The sequence below is a fragment of the Coenobita brevimanus genome, chromosome 40 (genome assembly GCF_032717465.1).
Source record: "Coenobita brevimanus isolate Jiangsu-jjx chromosome 40, ASM3271746v2, whole genome shotgun sequence".
Taxonomy (NCBI): domain Eukaryota; kingdom Metazoa; phylum Arthropoda; class Malacostraca; order Decapoda; family Coenobitidae; genus Coenobita; species Coenobita brevimanus.
Genome location: NC_136993.1, coordinates 63,443,625 through 63,452,036, shown reverse-complemented (window position 1 = coordinate 63,452,036; position 8,412 = coordinate 63,443,625). Strand labels below are relative to the sequence as shown.

The window sequence follows — 8,412 nt, the reverse complement described above, 5'->3', positions numbered from 1 at the left end:
GAAATTACGTAAATTACTACGTAATGAGTGACCAAATGGGGAATGTTCACTAGTAACGTAGTATACAGTAAATGTAACCTCATGAAATATACGGATAAACAAAAGCCTTACACATTGTTCCTCACCGCTTTTTTTTCGTCTAACTAGGTAATAGGACATTCAACAGTTACCATTGTATATGTGACGTAAGCAGTAGGCATTACACCCACCAATCACAAAACTTCTGACATGCTGGCATCATCCATTCAGAGGCTGAGCGAGGTGTTGTGGTGACTGAGGCTTTGAAAGTGAACCAGTGTGGTCGCCATGAACAGACCTCAAAGACGATTAGTTACTCGTGGGTAAATAGTAGCTCTCCGAGAAGAGGGACTATTAATCCGCGTCATCGCTACCAGACTCGGGGTTTCCACCCGGACTGTCAAGAAATGGATCAGGAGACATGCTGAAACAGGAATATTAACCGATTTATGTATGTATGAATACCGTAATGCTTAGATATTTCTGACTCGCTTTCATATTTGATTTATAACTACCTGTAGAAATTACTTGCAATGTAGGAAGAATCTGTGTTGGTAAATGGGATAAACAGACGATTGTTTCCCTCACTTACCAACTGTTTGTTGAATCTTAATTTCAAGAATTAACTTTTAACTTCAGTAAGGTCGTATGCAAGAGCTGTAATAAATGTAAGGACGAGTCCTATTCTTATGATTTTTTTATTGGTAGTTATAGCATTATGGCAATGCTGATATTTGTAATCGTAGATTATGACAAGAATAATCACAGTAAATAATGGTAAAAACACATGCATAATCAGTTTTCTTAATACATGCAGAGAGAAGACCACGGCCACGGCTAACAACTAGGGAGGAGGATGCGGCCATCATAGCAGCAGTGCAGAATAACCCCTTCACAAACGCCGTGGCCATCAGGGAGGAATTACGGCTAAACGTTTGCAGCGAAACTGTGAGGTCACGCCTGCATGAAGCCGGCGTGCATCACAGAGTCCCTGCCGTGAAAGAATTCCTATCTGAGCAGAACCGTGTCGGTCGCCTCGAATTTGCCCTGCAGTATGTAGGCTCTTTAGAGATCAGGAGTTTTGGTGTGGAGCAGTGTTTGCGGATGAGAAGACATTTGCCAGTACTGATCACTGGAAAATTCATTTGTGGCGGCCTAATGGCATGAGGTAAGTAAACACAATGTTTTAATTCAAGGGGTCAGTAGTGTGACGAAACTGGGTAGGTAGAAATATACGGGTGCAAATTTTATACGGCAAAGGCGAATTGTTAAGACAATAATTAACGAAAGTAGCACTCTGAAGAGAGCATACCTACGCCTACACTGATGGTGGTATGTGCTCAAACGATCGCCTCCGAAATAAATGGGTTCTTCCACGATGCATATCCTATGTGCCTAGCAAAATTCATTACTATCAATTCATAACTTGGAGATCTAAAAAATAAGGGGGGGATGGAGGGGTAAGCACACGTAGCAAAAACATAATCGCCACCGTCATTGTTTGGTGTAAATATGAACATTATTTCATAAGAGTAAACATGAATATGTAAAATAACTGACAATAAGGCATGAAAATTGTTACACATCTTAAATAAAGAAAAGGGTAAAATGCATAACCGCGAAAATAATATAGAATAATAATGCATAACAAATGAAGCATGTAGCATGTTCTTCCCGAACATTTATTTCATAATCTTTATTCTCTTTTTGTGCAGATATGACAGACGTCACATATTCGAGGTCGCTAGAAGTGGCCATGTGACTCTGAACGTGTGTGGTTATATATCCATGCACGGTATGGGAGATTTTTTTTTGTATTTATGGGAGATTTACAGCAAATAAATACATAGACATACTGCACAATCAGTTTCTCCCTTCAATACAGGAACACAATTTCCCATTCCCTTGTGGACCTATTACTTTCATTCACGACAAATGCCCCATCCACACGGCCAAAGTGTGCGAAGGTGGTTTGACGAGCAGCAAGACTTCAGGCTCCTGGAATTACCAAGTAAGGGGTGCGATAATAACCCCATCGAACACATATGGGCAAATATCAACCTGTGGGAGCCTGAGTTCGAAAGGACACCGGAACAGTTACTCGACCACATAACAAGGCAGTGGGAGATAGCAAGAAACAAGCCAGACCTTGTTAGAAATATTGTCTCTTCTATGCAGGACAGGCTACAAGCTGTAATAGAGAAGGAGGGTGGATGGACTGAATATTAAACAATCGGTGCACTTACCTTTGTTTTTACTCGGCCCTTAATGCAGTACTATATATTTTAAATGATTGAGGTTATGGTATGGTAATACACAGTATCGTCTTGATTAAATATATACCTCAGACATTGCGCTGAATAATAGAAAGATTTGTAATGTGTAAATTTGTAAAGCATTATATTATGGTATAGATGACATATTGTAAATTTATCTGAAGACAAACTATTGCTCCAAGATTTTGTAGTACAGTAGTAAATCGTCGAAAAGGAAGTTGCAAAAATAATTCACACTAACGGTAAATCATGGCCAAATATGTTGTTCACGTTGAGTAATGCATTACAATAATGCACAATGAATCAAGTTATAAAATAACTAACATAATTATAGAAATGCAAATTATTTTTATACGTTATGGGTAAAATGATCTAGATTGTAATATTATAAAATGATCCAAGACCTTCTAGATAGAGTATTCCCTTGGGTAGAGTTACATTTTTTGGTGGTAGCCGCAGTATAATAGTAGTGTCAAATAACAAGTGGAAAATGTTACAGTAAAGCATTTTATAACATGTAAATTTACCTTTTCAGCCTCGTATATACACACAGTATTTTACTTTGGCTGACGCCAGACGACTTTAAGTTGGCTAACGACTGACGATTTTACTCTATTCACCCTTGAAGTTGAGTGTTATGTCAAGATTAAGTACCCGTAAAACTAATCCATTTAAAATATAACTGACCAAATATAACCATAACATATAATGCGATATATAATAAAGCAACAATACAAGTATCTTCATAACAAAGAGGAATCACGTCAAAAAACGTAATGAGCAGAATCTGTTTAATATAATGTCCGTTTATGACAGTGATATATAAAAAGCGAACAATATTTTAAAAGCATCACAATGCAAACATTGTCGTTACCAAAACAAAATGTGAAGACAAGTTAGCTTAGTTACTCTTCCATTACCTTGGGTAGTCAGACATTGTGGCTGGGCCCATGAACAAGAGCTTGAATCACTTGGAAAGTATCTCCGGATTATAACCGGCATGGAAACTATATAAAACAGTGTTAACTAGATATGAACAATTACCGGGTAATACAATGCTTTCGTTTTTTAAGGTAGTGCGGTAGGTATCAGCGATAGGAATATGCCGGGCACTAAGCTGTTTGGGATTAGGAGCCTTACGGCATGTAATGCGATTATTTCTTCCGCTTATCTTCCATTTCCTTACTGATAACTGATCCTTACGCCCGTTTGTCAGATAGCGTTACTACTAGTAATGTTTATTCGTATTTGTGGAACATGTTGAATTACCTCCATATTTTCGGAGATAGTTCCAAAATGCAACAGTAATTTTAACTTTGCCATTCATAGTGAGTTATTCTTTGTGCGTTTATAATAATATACTTAACACACATACTTCAGCTTCAATCTGCGACCTACTAATAGCCACATTATAATCGGTCATGAGGCAAACTCGCGACAGTTTAGCAATTCACATAACATCATGGAAAGTCACCATATATTAAAGGTCCTAAATAAACAAGAAAACTACAGTACTTGATTGACAACGTGAAAGAAGACTAACTGCCAAACAAGCCTGACAACCACTTTGCCTGTCACAAGACTGATGCATCACACGTCAAGAATGAATGTTCCTACTGTTACGATAAGTGGCTGATGGACGGTTTTGTGTGTTAGAAAGAGAGAGAGAGAGAGAGAGAGAGAGAGAGAGAGAGAGAGAGAGAGATTTATATACAGACCAAAAAGAACACAACAGCAGGGGTGTGGTGAATGTGCTTAAGCCAAAGCCACCTTCTGCTTGCCATTATTGATGAAACGATGTTACATACTGTATGCTTAACACTGCCACATATTATTATCATATAAGCAAATATATTTTGCATATATTACTTGAGATATTATATACTTAGTCGTATATAAACATATTAATACGAATTCACATTATGCAGTACTATATTTGTTTAATTTTTTACCTAAATATCATTGTAATTAGACATCACATGTATTGGGCTCTTATATATCCTAAACTGTAGGTTAATACATGTGCTTAGTAGTCAGAGTTAAGTTTCTCGAACGTTTTCGTAAAAGCGATGGGAATATACAAAATGTTTCATATGATTTCGAAGTGTCTTATGTGGTTTATATAGGTAACGTCGGAAATATAAACATTAATATGCAACAGAAATTTGGTGAAACTGGATGAAATAAATCTGTATCTCTCTCTCTCTCTCTTTCTCTCTCTGGCTTCTTTTATTCCCTCAATCTTTTCCTCTCCCCTTCCCTTGCTTTATCATGATAGGCGACACTCTCTCTCTCTCTCTCTCTCTCTCTCTCTCTCTCTCTCTCTCTCTCTCTCTCTCGGCTTCTTTTTTTTCTCAGTCGTTTCCTCTCCTCTTTACTTGCTCTCTCTCTCTTTCTCTCTCTCTCTCTCTCTCTCTCTCTCGGCTTCTTTTTTTTTCTCAGTCTTTTCATCTCCCCTTTACTTGCTCTCTCTCTCTCTCTCTCTCTCTCTCTCTCTCTCTGCTTCTTTTTTTCCTCAGTCTTTCCCTCTCCCCTTCACTTGCTTCATCATGATACCTCTCTGCCTCCCACATTATAATGATCTCCCTCACCCACACCTATTCTAAAAGTATGCTTCTCCACGTATAACACCATCTCTAGTTTTCTTAGGTTGCGTAGGATGCTCATAATAATATTGTCATCAGCAGTATATATATATATATATATATATATATATATATATATATATATATATATATTATATAAACTTATAGGACCATACTATTTACTTCCACTTATCGCGTTCAGCAAAGCGAAGACCAAAGAGAGAGGAAGCGAAGAGTTTCACTGTGCAGACGCTCGTTTGCCAGTCGTTTGTCTCTTTGTAGGGATACCACTAGCCACTACTGTCACATGTGTCTGTCCTCTGGCAAAAAAAATACTACGTAACGTTTACACTGTTAATATAACTTTCATTAAGCAACATGCATCATACACGAATATATATTTTTGAAACTCGAGGAAATTTTGTTGTGGCAGCCAGCAGGTTTTATATATGTTGCCAATAAATCGATTTTTGCTTAATTTTCGCCTATCTACGAACTTTCGATGACATTTGATGATCACATATAGCAATGTATACATAAATATTACACATGTGCTTCCTTAACCTTGTTTAATATATGTGCTAACACTGATATAGTGGAGACTACATCCACCAATCACAGTCGCTGTAAGATACCCCTGCTTACTACACCAAGTGTTACCAGATAAAACTACGAGTCCCAGAGCGAGGCTGGGGTACCTGGAACCTTGACTGACTGTACATCAGGCCTGACACTCGGGGGCCTGATGGGGGTTGGAAGGGTAGTGAGGGACAAGAAGTGAGAGATGGGGTGGGGTTTGGGGGGGGGGATGAGGCTAGCAGGGAGGGAGGAGGGGCAAGAGAGGGTTGGAAGGGATCCAGGTTGTTGTGGGAGGAGAGATGCAGTTGCGTGGAGGGGTGGGAGTGTGATGGGGGACAAGGAGGGAGTGGAGTAGAGGGTGGCATGGAAGTGGCCGAGAAGGGGGTGCTCCCCCACCGCCTGGGTTGGTCCGATCCCCCCTCACGCCACATCAGGGACAAGTTCTCATTGGCCTGAAGCCATGTACGTCATAATCGGGGTGGAGCAACCGCTCCCCAGTTTTTTACAGGCTGCGTTCCATTAATGCGATTAGGCATTTTGGCATAAAACTCAAATCACATCAATTGATGCGATTGGGACTTAAGGGGTTAAGCAACAACAAAATCGATAAACACCTCCAATCGTAATCTCAGCAGGAACAGTGTTGCCATACATGCCTGGTCAGATTAATTGATATGAGGTATAGTTGAGTGTCTGAAAGGCACAACCAGAGAGAAGAGAGGGAATGGCATCAGGAAAACAGTGGCTTCATCTACTCTGGTGCCAAAGAACTGGAAGGACTTCCTTCGTGTAGATGACAACAAAATTGAGTTCTTCAGTAACCCACTGCCTTCCCTTAGCAGATGGCAAGGAAGTTTATGCAACATATGGAAGAGAAGTACTCTGCTCTCCTGAGGAGTCTGACTTGACTTACCTTGCACCTTGTCACAGGAGGAGGCTCATACTCGTCTTCTTCTTCATGTGGCAGATGCTGTACAGAAGGCAGCAAGAAGGTAACCATACACATTGTTGATACTGATGTGGTGGTTGTAGCTGTGTCTTCATTCAGCGAGATAAATCCTGATGAACTCTGGGAGTGTGGGTAGCACTTGGTATTGGCTCCAGATTCAGTTACATAGCTACTCATGAACTGGTTGCCACAATGAACTGAAGACAGTGTTCTACTCTACCCGTCTTTCACGCTTTCATGGGATGTGACACTGTGTCTGTGTTTGTTGGCAGAGGAAAGAAGACTGCCCTGGGAAACTTGGAAAGCATTCCCAGAGGTAACAGAAGCCTTTGAGGAACTTCTTCACATACCAGCTTATATCAGTGAGGAGACTATGGCACTGGTTGAGCGTTTTGTGGTACTCATGTATGACAGAACCAGTGACAGCATGCGGGTGAACGATGCCAGGAAGCAGCTCTTCACACTGAAGTCGCGAACTTTAGAGAACATTCCACCAACACAGGCAGTACTGAAGCAGCACATAAAGCGTGCTTGCTACCAGGCCAACATCTGGTGACTGGCACTGGTTATGCTTCTAGATGTGTTGAACACATCAGACTGGGCAGGGGGGGGGGGGGACGAAGCAAACAACTGAATGGTAGCCTCTTTGGAGCACTCTTCCTGAAGAATCGAAATCGTGCCATGAACTAATCCAGTGTAGCTGCTAGAAGGGCTGCAGTGGACATTGCAAATCCAGGAAGTTTGCCCTCGAGTGCATTGAACTATGTATTTGTTCAGGAGATTGCTAGACATGCACACCGACTACTACAGTTCACCAAATTGCGTGCTCCATTCTCATGATTCAGACATATTTATAAGCACTAAAAACACAATTGCTTGATAATTTCTGTATATGTACAAACCTAAAAATTAGCAAAATATAATGTGACATTGTGTGATGTGTAGACCCATTAATCTTACTGAAAACACATCATTTCTTGTAATTTGTTGAAGTGAAATGTCGTTCTTGATGACCTAAGGTCATTGACTCCTCACGGTCCTCACAGGTCGAATACAGCATCTCAAATTAAACTTTATGGTGTGTACTAACACTGGTAGCAAAGCCATGCTTTCATCATTAAATGCACAATTCTTCTGGTTATCCATATCACTATATCGGTGGTCAAGGCACAGCTTGGCCCCAGAGAGATGATGACGATCAATGTTGCCACTACCAAATTTCTAAACGTACCAAAATTGTACCAGTTTTCATGAAAACGTACAAATCAGCAAGTTCTTTGGTAATATTGGATTTTTGGTAATCATATCAGTCAATGCATTCACCAGCCGTTTAACAGTATTTGAAGAAAAATAACTGTTCATTTTTCACCAAATTAAGATTAAACATGCTCTTATCAATATAATGTTATAAATAAGACCTTCAAAATTCCTTTAAATTAAGGCACATATTATTTCACACATAGCAAAAAAATTATGCACTTAAAAATACTTCAATCACAAAAGTCTTACTTAGAACAGTTCTACTTAGGCTTGTGTAATCAATTTAAAATTTTTCATACCATTATTATTACAGAAATAATAAATGAATGGCATAAACACATGCTGTACATTTATACTGTGTAATGATATTTGGCATTCTCATAAACAATAGGTTCCTTCAAAACTATATATTTCTGCATATTGTATTAATAAGAAGGTATCAAACCAAAATAATAATTGCACTTCATTCCTAGAAGCACAACGCTATGTAAATAAAAATAATTCCTAATTTTCTACCACTGGACTGATGGGATTAAATAAGATCCTCATCTGAAGATAAATAATTATCAACTTCCTCATTATTAAGTGGCAGTCTGATGTAAACAGACGGTCCCAAATTGTCTTATACATTCGGTTAATTATGTAGTCTTGTATTTCGGGCATTACGTCACTGACTGGTAAGATTTAGGTTCTTCAATATATTGGCATATACAAGCTTACAACTAGAGTTTTACAAAAATATTGT

The 8,412-nt window shown here is 39.2% G+C and overlaps 1 pseudogene; it reads left to right on the top strand.

Moving 5' to 3' along the window:
• The first annotated feature begins 306 nt into the window (after positions 1-306).
• Positions 307-6,963, top strand: LOC145397167 (uncharacterized; annotated as a pseudogene).
• The last annotated feature ends 1,449 nt before the right edge of the window (positions 6,964-8,412 follow it).